General features: G+C 37.9%; 1 pseudogene; it reads left to right on the top strand.

Annotated features, from left to right (window-relative positions):
* The window catches only part of LOC122787976, a 37,846-nt pseudogene extending 24,520 nt beyond the window's left edge, over positions 1-13,326 (top strand).
* The last annotated feature ends 2,817 nt before the right edge of the window (positions 13,327-16,143 follow it).

Below are 16,143 nucleotides of genomic sequence, written 5' to 3'. Positions count from 1 at the left end.
GGTTTACAATATCATATCCAAAGACAAGGCTCCAGCATCAGAAGTACTAAAACTGTTAGGCATGATGGCAGCTGCAGTATTAACGATACCATTGGGTTGCATGCACATGTGGATTCTGCAATGGCTGTTATTGACTCAATGGTCTTACCAAGAGCTTCCAGTGTCTCATCTCATAATGATCACAAACACATGCAAAAAGGATCTTCAGTGGTGGTTGACCTCTCTTCTTGTAACGATAGGTTGTCCTTTTGTCCTACCCCCACCAGCAGCCACAGTGACCACGGACACTTCCCTGACAGGGTGGGGAGGCATTTTCAGGGAAGGACAGCCCAAGGCACATGGACTGAACAGGAAACACATCTGCATATTAATGTCCTGGAGATGAGAGCGGTACTTTTAGAGTTGCAGTACTTCCAGGATTCTCTTCCTCTGGGAACAATTGCGATTCAAACTGACAACATGTCAGTGAACTGGTACTTGAACAAACAAGGAGGAACCAGGTCCTACCCCCTTTGCTGTGAGGCCCTAAGAGTATGGCAGTGGGCTACATCCACCCAGAACTTTCTGTTAGCAACGCATATCCCGGGGAAATCCAACGTGATAGCAGACAAACTGAGCAGGGCAATTTTGTTGCCTCATGAGTGGTCCCTCAAGAAAGGGATAGCGGAGAGAACTTTCCACAGGTTGGGCTAGCCTTGCTGTGACCTTTTTGCCAACCACATGAACACAAAATGCAGAAGCTACTTTGCCCTGATTCCCCCTCTGGGATAAGCCCCAAGGGACGCACTCGTACATGATTGGCTTCCGGATCTCCTCTATGCATTCCTACCAATTCCCTTGATACCCAAAGTATTACAGAAAGCAAAAGCCCTGGGAGGGACCATCATTCTAATAGCCCCTCATTATCCTTGTCAGATTTGGTTCTCCTTCCTTCAACTTCATCAATTGGAAGACCCTTGGATTCTGGATCCAGTTCCAGATCTTCTGATGTATTCATCGGGGACTCTTCATCCCTCTCTTCAGTCCCTGAAATTGACAGCTTGGCTGCTCCAGTTCCCAATATAGCCAGGTTCCATAACCTCTCATATGAAATGCAGCAGATACTGATATCTTCTTTTAAGTCCTCTACTAGGAAGCTATATCTTAGCAAATGGAAAAGATTTTCTATATGGGCCTCTCAAAATAACATTGATCCCAACCAAGCCCCTATTGCCTCCATATTAGAGTTCTTGACTGTGCTTTTCAATAAAGGAGCTGCAGCAGCAACAGTTTGGATTCAAATTGCTGCTATCTCTAATTTTCACCTTGGCTTTGAAGGATTAAACATAATGTCACACAAACTATCCAAAGCCTTTCTCAAAGGGACTTTTCATCTCAGACCACCTGTGAAATCCCCTTAAACTCCATGGAATCTACATTTTATGCTTTCATGCATTATTCTCCCACCTTTTGAACCAGCTTCCTCATGTGATTTGAAATATTTGTCATGAAAGACTATCTTTTTAGTAGCCATCACTTCTGCCCATAGAGTGTCAGAGCTTCAGGCCTTGTCCATAAAGCCTCCTTATTTGATTTTCCATGCTGACAGAGTGTCCCTGTGAACAAATCCTTCATTCTTACCCAAATTTTGTACTGAAACTAACCTTAACCAAATCATAGATTTGCCAGTGTTCTTTCCCAAACACACCAACAACTTAGAGTATATGCCGCACAAGTTTGATGTTCATAGACAGCTCAGAGTTTACTTGGATAGAACAAAGGAGTTCAGAAAATCAGAACAGCTTTTCGTTTCCTTTTCAGATTCTGGAAAAGGTATGCCAGTGGCAAAAACAACACTGTCTAAATGGTTATCTGATTGTATCACATTCACTTATTCAGCTGCTAATATGCCCTTACAACACAAAATTAAGGCTCATTCTACCAGAGCAGTGTACACATCTTCTGCCTTTTCTGCTAGGCTTCCTATAGACAACATTTGTGCAGCAGCCACTTGGTCAAAACCTCATACCTTTATCACTCATTACAAAGTTGACAAGGCCTCCAAGGACAGGGCCTTCTTTGGGTCTACTGTCCTAAAAAAACATACTCCCGTGAGCCACCCGAGAAAGATGGTGCTTGGGACGCTACCCATCTATAAGAATGAACAGCAAGATAGAACAACTTCACGTAAAGAAGTTATGTACTCACCATAACATTCCATGTGAGTTGTTCATCTCGCCTTCGCTCTTACTTCCCACCCTCCTACCCCCTCCAGGGTTTTTTGAGGACTGAGATGCTAGATTTTTCCTGGTTTCTCAATCTTTCTATGGTTTTCTCTTAAAGAGTGATAAAATGACACATCGTATTATTATATGCAGCAAACAAGATCTGAGGCAACTCCAGGTGCATCATGGGATATGGACTTGGCCTCGAGCTGTCTGAAGACCTTGAGCTTTGTAATAAGCTGACTCGGTGCCGAGGATCGGCTCTGATCCCCATCTGTAAGAATGAAGGCGAGATGAACAACTCACATGGAACAGTATGGTGAGTACATAACTTAGCAGTGAAGGGCCTAAAATGAGTAATGTGTAGGATAAACATTGTGGGACAGATGAATACATAAAGATATTAAAGCTGAATAGTTATGTAATTGATGTTATTCCAAGGAGATCTAGTATGTGTGCACTTGGGATGAGATGGCTGACAGGTCTTCCTGCTTTGCCAGGGATGGCATTCACCTCTCTTACCAAGGGTTTGTGCTGGAAAGCAGAGGATAATTTTGTAAAGCCAACCTGAGAAAGACAGGAAGAAGGTGAGATGAAATAAGGATGTCAAGACAAGAGATTCATGGACTGTATGAGAGAAGAGCTGCAATAGCTGGGCATGATTGTCTAAGAAGGAAGGAGAGTGAACCTGAGTCAAAAGAGGTAGTGACAGTTGATGTAACACCCAATATAAAAATGGGAAAAGGGGGTCATTTTTTGTTGATGGTGATGATGATGACTATTGTTGTGTGATCTCATCTAAAACTGTCTGATGTATTGCACATTCAACCGGATGTTATTCTTCTGAAATTTCAAAAGAGAAATTATTTCTTATTTATCAGATTATTATTACATTTAATTTCACCCAAAATTGACAGGTGGCTTCTTGTAATTTTAAATAAAATGTGATCTTTAGTGACTTTTACCATACAGTCTGGTAATTTACACCAAGAATTAAGGCTCTGAGCTGTTAACAATCTGCTATCTATACCCAGGATATAGGGTTTGATTCCTTCCACCTCCATTTGGCTGCTGTGTTATCCTGAGTAAGTCTGTTAACCACACAATGCTCCTGGGTCACCAGTGAAAAAGGACACTCATGTCCAATGGGCTTATCCATTTCATAAATGTATAAATTATAACAAAAAACAAACAGTCCAATGAAATCCAGTCAATCAGAAAAATAGTTCGCTGGTGTCCATACTAGTTGTTGAAGCCCGAGTTGGGCTATTTGATCCAGATGGGTGGTATCAAGTGTGTGTTAGTTATTCTTGAAATATCCACCTATCACACATTTCTCCTTCATAGTTCAACCTTTCATGAATATTCACTAAAGATTCAAGTCAAGCCAGCAATGATCCTAAGGGAATTAGACTCCTATTAAAACAACCATATTATGAAGGGGGACATTTTCAAGGGAATGGCCTTAACAATGTCATTATAATGTAACAAAGCAGTTTTCTGCTAGCTCATATTGGATTTTAACAAAATAAGTTACCCTCCACATATTGATAATGATGTCCATTATTTACAACTATAAAATATTTGGGATTCTTTGTTTCTTATGCTGTCATCTCATTACTCAAAGACTATGTTAAAATTAAACAAACGCTATTATTGTAATTAGTTTTTTAATACTCCCTGAAGGCTATAGCTGAGGCACTAGAGAGACAATAAAGTTTCTGTGTTGTTTCGAGTGGTTCCTGCCTGTTGTTTCTGGATATTTTTCTTCATTCTTGTTGCCCTAAGGTCCCAGAGACAGCTTTCTCACTGCAGAAAAATATAAAGACATAGAAGCTCTTCACTGAACTCCCAGATAATGATCCTGTTTATATTGTGAAATGCTCGGTAATATGGGTCAATAAAGGCTGTCTTCCATATAATTTTCACCACAACCAGAAACTTCAGAAATCAGCTATATCCTTTTATTATACACAACAAGACAGATTTAGCACTTTCATCTCCAAAACTGGAGACCTCATCATAATCAATTAAAACAACACACTCCCTGTCTTATATACACAGTTCAATCAAGGCAGTTAATTCAAAAAAGTGTGACAAAAAACAATAAAGTGGCTGGCAATTAAACAATCTAGAAATTTCTGTTGACAAGGTAAAACTAGAATAGCATTTCATATTCATGAATAATTGTTGAAACACATATATAGGTGTATGCATACACATCAAACAAATATATATACATGTACCATAAAACATTATAAATGATATATTGAATAAATATTTATTTAAAACCAAGTATATGTTAAATAAATAAAATATTATACTTTTAAATTGACATTAAGTAATCAGTGAAGTAATTCAATGGATTTACATATGCTTCTTGGGGTCATTGGCTAATAGTTTTAGGGCTGGTGTTATGGATATGTGATCATTGAAGCCCTTACCACTACAGGCATCTAGCCTAAGTTGCCATATCATCTCCCTATATAGCAATTTTGTCTCCCAATCACCTCCTCTATCCAAATGATCGACAGCCTCAACCACCCAAAATTTAAAGTCAGCCTTCTCACACGTTAAGGAGTGTCTATATAAGGCATTATTTTCATTTTTACGATTTATATCTCTCAGATGTTCGTATATCCTTTTTCTTAAGAGTCGTTCCGTTTTGCCAATATAGAAACCCCTACATGATTTACAATAAACTAAATATACCAAACCCTTGGTGTAACAACTATAATATTTGTTTGCTTTTAGTGTAATGTTTAAACTAGGTAATGTTATATCTTTTTCTCCAGCTATAGCTGGGCACATCTACCACATCTAAAGGTACCAACTCTCTTAGAGACTGGTTCATTTTGGACTATACACTTCTTTCTCTCTAAAATGTTTTTTATATTGTACCCTCTCCTATAACTATAGGTTAGTTTATTTTCAAAAATAGTAGTCCTTGTAGCCAATGTTTTAAACAAATTCCACGTCTCATTAATACATTTATGTAACCACCCTATGTTTTGATAATATGTAAGAGTTAGATAAGGAAAGCCATTATTATCCAGTGCTTTCTCAGTTCTTTCCATAGTTCTATCATTTATCTGATTTAATAGTGGTACGTATTTTTTTCCCCATCTCTTAATTACATATTCCTTAATAGGTTGTGTAATTTCCACAGGGTAGTCTCTTTCATGAAACATTTTTTGTATTTTATCAATTTCAATAAGAAACTCTTCCCTATCTGAAGTCATACTTTTAATACTCCTTGAAGGCTATAGCGGAGGAGCTAGAGAGACAATAAAGTTCTATTTTTTTGAGCAGTTCCTGCCTGTTGTTTTTGGATATTTTCCTTCGTTCTTGTTGCTCTAAGGTCCCAGAGACAGCTTCCTCACTGCAGAAAATTGTAAAGACATAGACGCTCTAGAATTGTTCATTGAACTCCCAGATAATGATCCTGTATATATCTCAGACTGGAAACAGTGGGAGAGTTACTGGGAAGATATAACCAAATATACCAAACCCAAAAACTGTTATATTTAGGGGGGATAAAGAAGTGGATTTGTTAGGCATAGATGATTCTTCTAGCCCTTACCAGGATGAAGAGGTTATCTGTAAACCCCCAACTCTGACACAGTTAAATAGTGAGGACTCCCTGTATGTTACTGATTCACTTTCTCATACCAACCTGCTTTTTGGTATAAAACCTTACTTTGCTGTAAAGAAGAATGTGGAACGTGCAGCTGCTCCTGTGTATTCATCTAAAAGAATCTGTTCCAAATATCCTGTTATGGACTGTATTCAGAAGGTGGCTGTATCTGCTTCAAACATTGAAAATGTTAACAATACTAACAGACACAGCACAGAAAAGCTGCAGTTCCCAGGGGAGCATAAAGACTATGTGAACAACGCAATGGTGATAATTGATTCAGTACTGTATAGTAGGCATGCTGTTAATACACACACGGATGTAGCAAAGAATACCAGCTACTGTGAACCTTGAACTTTGTCTAAGAATCAAGAAAAGAAGTGCCCTATAGCTTTCAGAGTCCTAGCAAGATCGACCTACCTTTCAAAGAAACTCAGAACTTATTTATTTTTTAATTTCTCCAAGTCTTTTGGGTTTTTAATACTATAACGGGAATGGACCCCATTCCTAAGTCACAGTACGATTAAAGTTCATGAAATTAGCATTGTTTCACTCTTTGATGTCAGCCGGTAGTGCTCTTCGCAGTACCAGCAATGTGCCCAGTAATGACTCCTTCTGCAAGTCATATGGAGTTACATGTATTGGTGGCATATCTAACTACGACTCTAAACTCTTCTTTATAAGACCTGTTGCTCCTACTACTTTTGGAACTGTCTGGTAACATTCTTCCACATGGCTCTCATTTCTGCTCACAAATCCTGATATTTTATGACTTTGTGTCTCTCTGTATGCAGGACATTGTAGTGACTGGGTGTGGCGATTTCAATGATCACTGCTACTTTTGTCTTCTTTTCCTGGACCACTATATCTGGTTTTCTAGCATCAATCTTTTGAACTGTTGGTTATGGATGATCCCATGTGATGTAGACATCTTCATTTTCTATGATGCTTTGTGGTTTATGTTTTCAGTGTTTTTCAGCCACTTCAGTACCATAATGTTTTCACAATCCCCAGTGCAACAGTGTTACCACATTATTATGCCTATCAGTATACAGTCCTTCTGCCATTAGTATGTCGCAACCAACAATGAGGTGTGCGACTGTTTCCTATTCGGTTTTACAAAACCTGCATTTGTCTGTTTCTCCCACATGTTCAGTGGACTTTGTAAATCAGCATGTACGCAGCCCACTGTCTTCAGCCACCAATATTAACCTTTCATCTCTTGGTTTGAATTCGCCTCTCCTTAACCATTCCTGCATTTGTTCCTGATCAACATGAGGTTCTTCCAGAAGTTTTCTATACTTGCAACTATATTTATGTATTTTCCACATTTCTTGCCTTTTCAACTGGTCCTTCACCTTATATTCTTTCTTGTGTTTTTTGGCACATTCATTTGCTGCCTGATTTTTATCTACTTCTGGTTTGATTTCCATTCCTGCTTGATGCCAATATGCTTCTGCTAGATTAAGCAGAGAAGTCATCTTAGATTTATTCTCTTCATGTTTCAAAACTGTCACTACGTTTGGGTCTTGTGAAGTCAGCAGATACATGTGGAGTCCCATGATTGCAGATCTATACATATAATCAGTTCCAAGGGGGCTCATCCCTCCTTCGCAATGGGGAATATATAATCTTGGTATGAAGCGATTTTTATAAATCATTTGGTGAGCATGAAGCATCCTTCTTGTTTAATCTAGCCAACACATTTTGGGGCCAGTCAATCACTCCAAAACTGTAAGTTAGGACAGGAAGTGCAAATTGGTTTATAGCTTGGATTTCGTTCCTAGATGTCAGTGCTATTTTCAGGATCAATTTAAGTCTTCTGAAGTATTTCTTACAAGGTTTATTTGCATTTGTTTGTGTCTTATTGTTGATCCTTCATCAGTTCCCAAATATTTATACACTTCTTTTTGCTCAAGTTCTTTTATATCACATTCTTGTACCAAACTGATGTTTTCCTGGTGTTGCAGTTTTCCTGCTTTAAAGGTTGCTTTTGCACATTTATCAAGACCAAATGATATTCTTATATCATCTGAAAAAGTTTTGACAACTTGCAGTTGTGCTTTCAGTTCCTCATCTGAGGAGTTATACAGTTTTAAATCATTGACAAAGAGAAGATGAGAAATCTTTACACTTTGTTGTTTTCTAGGAGCCAAATTATAGACATGACCTAAGCTGTTACGTAGACAGCTTAATGGGTTAAGGGCAAGGTAGAACAGCAGCGGTGACAAACAGTCACCCTGGAATATCCCCCTTTGAAGTTTTATCCCTAGGATAATAGTTCGTCCTTTATCATGGCTTAACTGAAAAGTGGTCTGCCACTGTTTCATAGTCACTGTAATGTAGTCGAGTAGTGTAGTAGTGTAGGGTGTATCTTATACATTTTTAAGCACTCTTTTACCCATGAATGCGGGATACTATTGAATACTTCTTTGTAGTCAATATATGCCATGCTTAGATTCTTCCCCATTTTACAGTTCTCCACTATGACTTTATTTAACAACAAATGATCCTTTGTTCCATATGACTTTCTTTTATTGCCCTTTTGTTCTACTGTCATAATTGAGTTTTCTTCTAAATGACTATAAGCTCTGTCTGCATCAATTCCCATGTATAGTTCATACGTCGTCGGAAGGCAAGTTACTGGTCTATAATTTTTAGGGTAGCTTGCAGGTTCACTCTTAAGAAGGAACATTGTTTTTCCTGTTGTTAACCAGGTTGGTATCTGTTCGAGGTGCGCATATAAATAGTTCTTACTCATGGCTAAGTCATCATGCAAAGATGTTAATATTTTCAGCCAAAAGTTAGGTACTGCATCTGGGCCTGGGGTTTTCCAATTAGAGGTTTTTCTTAACTTTGTTTCAATCTCTCTGATTGTTACTTCATCCCATTTCATATCCTGTACCTTTAAACCTTTTATTCTTTCTTTAACATCTTCTATCCATTTAGCATCTTTGTTATGTTCCACAGGATCTTCATAGATGCTTCTCCAAAATGTATCTATTTCTTCTTTTTTTGGCAGTCTTTCAATTCCTTTTACCTTATTTCCCAACTGTCTATAAAACTTTTTTGGGCCATCTATGAATTGCTTATTTTGTACTTTTCCTTTATATTTATCTTCGCATCTTCTAATTTTTTCTGCCTGTGCTGAAATTTTTAGTTTGTTATTTGCGATAGTGCATGATAGATCCTAGTCTGTTCTAATGCTGCGCATTGCTTTTATCACATCTATCTTTCTTAGTATTTTTGTTGATCTGTTCCCTCTTCTATAATCTTCTAACAGTAACACTTCTTGTCTTAACTGCTTTATAGTTTTCTCTATTCGATATTTCCATGATGGTATTCAGTTTCTCCCCATCCTTTCCCTCACTACCCTGTGTTCTTGTGGTAGAACTTTATCAGTTATTAATTTAGCTGAACAGTAATATATCCTGTTTACTTTTATTATATCACATGGATCTCGATGAACAGTCCTAATTACCGTGTTCATTTGTTTTATCAGACTTTTGACTTTTTGGGTTTTATTAACCTTCTGCAGTCTAATTCTTTCATTGAACTTGATATATCTGTCTATGTCTATTAAATCAAGCAACTCTTCTCTTAGCTCATTTTCTTCCAAACTGAGGGCACATCCTTTGTTTTCCAACTCCTGTGGGCATTCTATAGCATCTTCCTGTGGCCCATTCTCTTCAATTTCATCCTGTGCCATCTGTTGCTCTATCACATGGGAACTCGCTGACCTATCACTCCTCAACATTGACTGCATCAGAGTTTCCACAGTTTACTGTTCCTTCCCTTGCTGACTAGCTTCAAGTGAACATTTATCCTGGTTTTCTGTGGAAGGCTCCAAGTTATCTTCTGACCAATTGCTTCCTGTTCCATTGGTTTCCCCTTAATTTGGATATCCATTGCTCTATCCTGTTGTGGTGTTTTCCGAATTAGATTTTCTACACTGAATCCCTTACTTTGCAGGTACTCCATAATCTCAGTATCTATTTCTTTAACTTCTCCTTTACTAATCTCCTTTTCCTCTTCGTCTTCTTATTTTTTGTATTGTAAAGTTTTCCATGTCCGGATTCCTTTGCCTGTATTTCTCTTCAAATATCTTTGGTGCTGCTCTTTTTGTATTGGTTAGTTTTGCTTTCTCCTTTGCATAAATATTACGCCATATTAATTCTCTTTTTCTTTCCCATGTCCATATTTCTTCTTTAGATGTTTCCTGATATTCCTGTTTCTCCCTACTTTGGGGACTCACTCCATCCTGCTGTGATGTAATCTGTATTAGACCTTCTACATCAAATCCTTCACTTTGCCACCAAATCCTTCACTTTGCAGGCACTCCATAACTTCAACTTCTATTTTTTAACTTATACTTTACTAATCTTCTTTTCTAAATTCCATCTTTGTGATATTATATTTTTATTGTGACATTTTCTATATCTGAATGCCTTTGCTTATATTTCTCTTTGAATATCTTGGGGGCTGCTTTCTTTACATTGATTAATTTGGCTTTCTCCTTTGCATAAACATTGCACCATATCAAATCTATCTTTCTTTCCCATAGCCATATTTCTTTTTTATACTTTTTAAATATCTCTTGTTTTTTTTTTTTTATATTTTCTCACTTCCTCAGATGCTTCTTTTTCCATTCCAAACAGATCAAGGTTTCTTGATCTATATACTGTTTTTCACAAATCAAATTTCATTTGATGCTTCTGACACTTTTCTTTCAGAAATATTTTTCTTTCCTCTAATTTATCTCTTAATTATTTTGTATTATTTTGTATATTTTGTATATCTTGTGTCTGGAAATTCTGGACTTTTTGCATAATAGTAATAATACATAATTTCTTACTTATCTTCAATAGTCCACTTTATCGTCTTTATGGGTCTTCTTTGGCTTATCAGTTTTTGTGATTTTTGTGGACTGCTACTTCCTTCTACAACAGGGGGGGGGCATCCTCCACCTGAGCCTGGCCTGGGCCCATTGTAGGAATGTTTCTGTATTTTGAGGATTCTACACTGCCATCTTTTCCAGTCCTGGCACCAGTGTACCTACCAGGACTGGGCACTTTTTTTCCTGGGTCTTGTGCACCCAGCTATCTTTTTTAGTTTTTGACCAACTTCTGTCCATGATATATGCTATAGTCTATATATCAGTGTCACCTTGGTGAGAATTTGTGAAAACAGGGTCCACCTCATGAAGGTGCTCACCAAGACTTGAGGATGAATTCAATTTCAGCACTACTACTCTCCTTTGCTTGCTGACTTTTCATCTCTCCATTTGGACCTTAGGACCTGTATGTTCATTCACATGAAGGTGCAGACTTTAGCAAGGAAGCAGCCTGCCTTACTGTAAATGCTTTAACCATTGAACAGTGTCAAAAGAAGGAAGAGCACAATTATTCCCTCTTTGTTCCTGATTCAGTTGATGATCAGCTTGATGAATTTAATCCTGATGAGCAAGATGGAGATGAAGTAGAATACTTTGATAATGAAGAAGATAATGATAAGGCTTTGGGAGTGAACATGAGATGTTTGATAATGAAGAAATAAATAAACTGGTAGGCAAACACGGAAATAATATAGTCCAATGATACCAAAGATTCCAAACTAAAGCAGCAGCAGCCAAAAATTCTTCAAAACGTAGCTTTTATTCACAAAAAACAAACGAACTGGATAAGCGCTTTCACATACACTATGTATGCTTCTTCAGATCCTGATTCTTATGAGTTTACCACACATTTAAATACTCTAGGTCCATCAGTTAATTAACATTAATTATTCAATAAACCAATTAACTGGTCACTTAGCCTTTTAAACTGATAGTTACAAGAACTGCATAGCTTTTCACTGCAGGGCATATAGTTAAACTATAACAATAGAGAATTGTGATGCTGAAACTATTTAACTTTTGTAGCGCTTCAAATATATGAAAAATATATATGATACTGTATATTAAATCATTACAAAATTTTGAAGCATAACAGCAGTGTATATTCAAAGAACTACCTTATACATTATGAATTACCTTGAATACTCACTATTTCACTACATAGAATTAATTTTACATAAATATTAATCAAATTATGTGTTGAATATAGATTATTTTCACATATTTGCAGCATTTTATGTTATTATATTTGGTTTTAACAAATGCTATTTTAATAATATTAATTTATTATGTTATTCTATGTCCCTGCTTGTATTTTTAATTTTGTAATGATTTAATATACAGTATCATATATATTTTTCATATATTTGAAGCGCTACAAAAGTTAAATAGTTTCAGCATCACAATTCTCTATTGTTATAGTTTAACTATATGCCCTGCAGTGAAAAGCTATGCAGTTCTTGTAACTATCAGTTTAAAGGCTAAGTGACCAGTTAATTGGTTTATTGAATAATTAATGTTAATTAACTGATGGACCTAGAGTATTTAAATGTGTGGTAAACTCATAAGAATCAGGATCTGAAGAAGCATACATAGTGTATGTGAAAGCGCTTATCCAGTTCGTTTGTTTTTTGTGAATAAAAGCTACGTTTTGAAGAATTTTTGGCTGCTGCTGCTTTAGTTTGGAATCTTTGGTATCGTTGGACTATATTATTTCCGTGTTTGCCTACCAGTTTATTTATTTCTTCATTTTTCACAGATTGTAACTGGTAAGCCAATTTGAGTAGCAAGTGATTTACATACTACTATGTTTGATAATGAGGAAGTAGAGGATTAATAGTATGAAAATGATGATGATGATGATGAGTGATAGCTTTTTCTGAAGTGGGTTGTGAAAATGATTCTGTTGATGATATTAAAGAAATGACTGAAGCATCTACCAGAAGGCAGAGCAAAAAGAGGTACTTCTGGGAGTGTAGGAACCTCTAGCATTTTCACACCATGAGAAAATGCTGAAACCATCAGAATGTGATCGGGAAACACTGCCTAGCAATTTATATCAAAAGCATGGACTTCATCACAGAAGATATGTAGCAAATAAGTCTTATACAACTGATATGAAAGATCTCACTCCAAACCCTAGGAAGCTTTTTGAGATTGGTAATTAACTAAGGAAGCTGAACAAAGTCATTAGTGATCTAAAACCAGTCAGTGAGCTGCCAATAACAGAAAGACCAAGATCAAGGAAAGAAAAGAAAAGAACAAGCATGTTTCCAGGGGTTGCAGAATAAAGAAAAAAACACAGTATGAAGCAAACAAAGTGAAGCTGTGGGGTCTCAACACAGAATACGACTGCCTGCTCTTTGTGATCAATTCCATCTATCAAAAAAATTGTCAACAAAGTTCAGAACCATAGAAAAGAGAATGGAGTCAGCATGTCTGATAAACTTGAAAGAATTGCGGAGGAAACTCTAGGTCCAGTAGTGGCAGCAGTGACTTCAGAGTTTGTGAACCAATTTTTAGTGAAGACATCAGGTGGTGATATCAGTGGAGGCCAAGTAGGGCTCCGGGTACCAACATTAAAACTGTAATGCGTAGATCATTGCCAGGGAACAGTGCATCAATGAGATCAACTCATTAACCCTGTTTCAGTCACTGATCTGCACCATTGTAATTGGCTTCATTCATTTTTGCATGTTGTTTTTAAATTTACCTAAAGCACTTAAGCTAGACTTGGTGACCGACAAAAAAAATTCTATTTTTTTTGCCATCTGGCTCACAGGACCCAATAAGTCAAGACCGGTGAGGCCACCTCCACCAAGAGACCAGTAACTAGCATAGCACCTCCAGGGCTCTGCTTTATTGGTTCATAGGTGTTTACTAGGCTAATAACCACAAGGGACTTTTAAAGCCTAGCTATACATCACAAATCTCTGACAAGTTCTGGTACCCTTGATAATTGTAAGTATGGGTTTGGGAGATGAAACATTTACATGAAGGAAAAGGGAGCTGAACCATTTACAGGTTGCCTGTGTCTATTAGAGACATAGGTGCCAAAGCAGGGATAAATTTCCTGGTCACCATCCAGTTGTCCAAGATACACTTGGATTGGGTTAGGGAGGAACTCTGCTTCACATGGATGGGGAGACTGTTACAGAGACGGGGTAGTCTCTGGCATACATATCTGTCTCTCCAGCAGGCCCTATTTATATCACAGGCAAGGTTTAAGTATTTAGAATGGGTAATTCTGATGCTGTTTATTTTGTAGATATGCAGGAGGTCCATCAGAGTGGGGTGTGACAATGCCTTGTATGCCAGGCATAGATCTCCCCTTAACAGCCTGTAGGAGACAGAATACAGGGATAGGGCCTTGAGGCAGTCTGCATAGGATATTTTACTTACTCCTTGTATTCTTTTAGTGATGAACCTCTGTGGATGTTCCAAATGTTGGCTATGCCTGGTTAGGTACATACCAAAGGGGGTATTGTACTCAATGATAGGTCAGATGAATGCCGAATAAAGCGGAACAATGACTTCCTTGAACCTAGATGCCATACGTTTGTTTATAAGTTGCACAACATAGAATGATTTCCTCACTACTGTAGACACGTGATGGTCAAAGGCTAGATTACTGTCTATGTATGTCTCTAAGTCCCTGACTACTGGATCAACTGTGTCTACTGTGTTGGGCCTGCTGCTGTTTGGCATCTTCTTCTTGGAAATGAAGGCTAATGTCAAAGGCCTCTGGCTCATCAGGTTAACAGATGACTGTAAATTCGAAGCTATCATAGATTCACCCCATGACACCAACAACATGCCTAACACAAACAAATAACTGTTAGGAAGCCATGGATTAAAATTCATTGCAAAGAAGTGCATTATAGTACCCTTTGGGAAAGTGTTCAGCTAAGCTAATTACTTCATTGATAAAACACCCCTAAGAATTGACCCGATAGTTAGGGATCTGGGAACATATGTTGACAGCGATCTGGTGTTCGACCAACACATAGCCAAGAAAGCAAGAAAATCATTTTATATCATCCATCTCATAAGCAAGGGCAGGGCATCCAGTTCCAAGGAAGTAATAGCACCACTCTACTTGGCCCTTATTAGACTCATCATTGAGTACAATGCCCCCTTTGGTATTTACCTAACCAGGCACTTGCAACAAATGGAACACCCTCAAAGGTTCCTCTCCAGGAGAATTTAGGGTATTAATACCTGTCCTACACAGATTACCTTAAAGTTCTATTTCTGTACTCCGTCTCCTACAGGTTATCGAGAGACAGTCTTTGCTTATATATGCATATAAGACATCTTCAGATCCAGTTCTGATGGATCTCTTGCACATCCAAAATTCAAACACCTGAAACACTAGATCTAATGATATGAACTTTGCCTGAGGCATAGAACCTGCTGAAGGGACCAATATGTGTTTCAAAGGAATAAGCTCCCTATCTATGTGAAGCAGAGTTCATCCCTGACCCTTTTCAAAAGAAACCTTGATCACTGGATGAGAAATTCCAAATTCACCATGGGTCTGGCCTCCATGTCTCTGATGGATAGAAGTTGGCAGTAAGTAAATTAATCCCTAACTAACATACTCTCCCACATAACCATTACCTCCATGGAACTCTGGGACAAAACTGGGTTAGGTTACATGGCAAGGCTTGTAAAGACACTAGTGGTCATTAGCCTAGTATAAACCTATTAATCCATGTGGCATTATAGGCAGACTCTGAATAAGAACTTTAGCAAAGGACAGGGGAATGGAATGCAAAACTGAAGGCACACAGGATGAAAGTGAGTATAGATAAAACAATTGCAATGTTGGCAAGTGAGGAAACTCAGAAAAGCTGCGAATTGAGATAAAAGGGAAAATCGTGAAGCAAGTTAACAGGTTCAAGTACCCAGGAAGGGTGGTTGAGAAGAAGAGAAGTATGAATGAGGAGATCAACGCTAGAATCAGAGTGGCTGTAGAATTGGCACAGAGTGTCAGGGGTACTGTATGATGTAAGAATGCCAAAGAAGCTGAAGAGCAGGCTATACACAACAGTGTTGCAACCTGTGCTACTATATGGTACAGAAATCTGGGCAGTGAAGGCAGAGTAGTTGAGGAGGCTAGAGGTGATGGAGATGAAGTGTCTGAGATGGGTGAGGGAATGAACACTGTGGGAACAGACGAAAAAATAAGGACACCAGAGCAGAAGCCCAAGTAACTCCAATTGCAGAGAAGGTCAAAAAGAACAGATTACCACGGTTCAATCACATGTGGAGAAATGCAGTGGACAATCTGGTGAAGAAGATTTTGGACATACAGGAAAAAGGCAAGAGGAAACAAAGGTCTCCAGCAAAGAGATGGATAGATTCTGTGAGAGAATGCCTGCGCCAATCAGGTTTGACTGTTA

This window comes from Protopterus annectens, chromosome 13.part0 (genome assembly GCF_019279795.1).
Source record: "Protopterus annectens isolate FY-2018-M chromosome 13.part0, PAN1.0, whole genome shotgun sequence".
NCBI classification, from domain to species: Eukaryota; Metazoa; Chordata; order Ceratodontiformes; family Protopteridae; genus Protopterus; species Protopterus annectens.
This window is presented reverse-complemented; position numbering and strand designations above follow the sequence as displayed.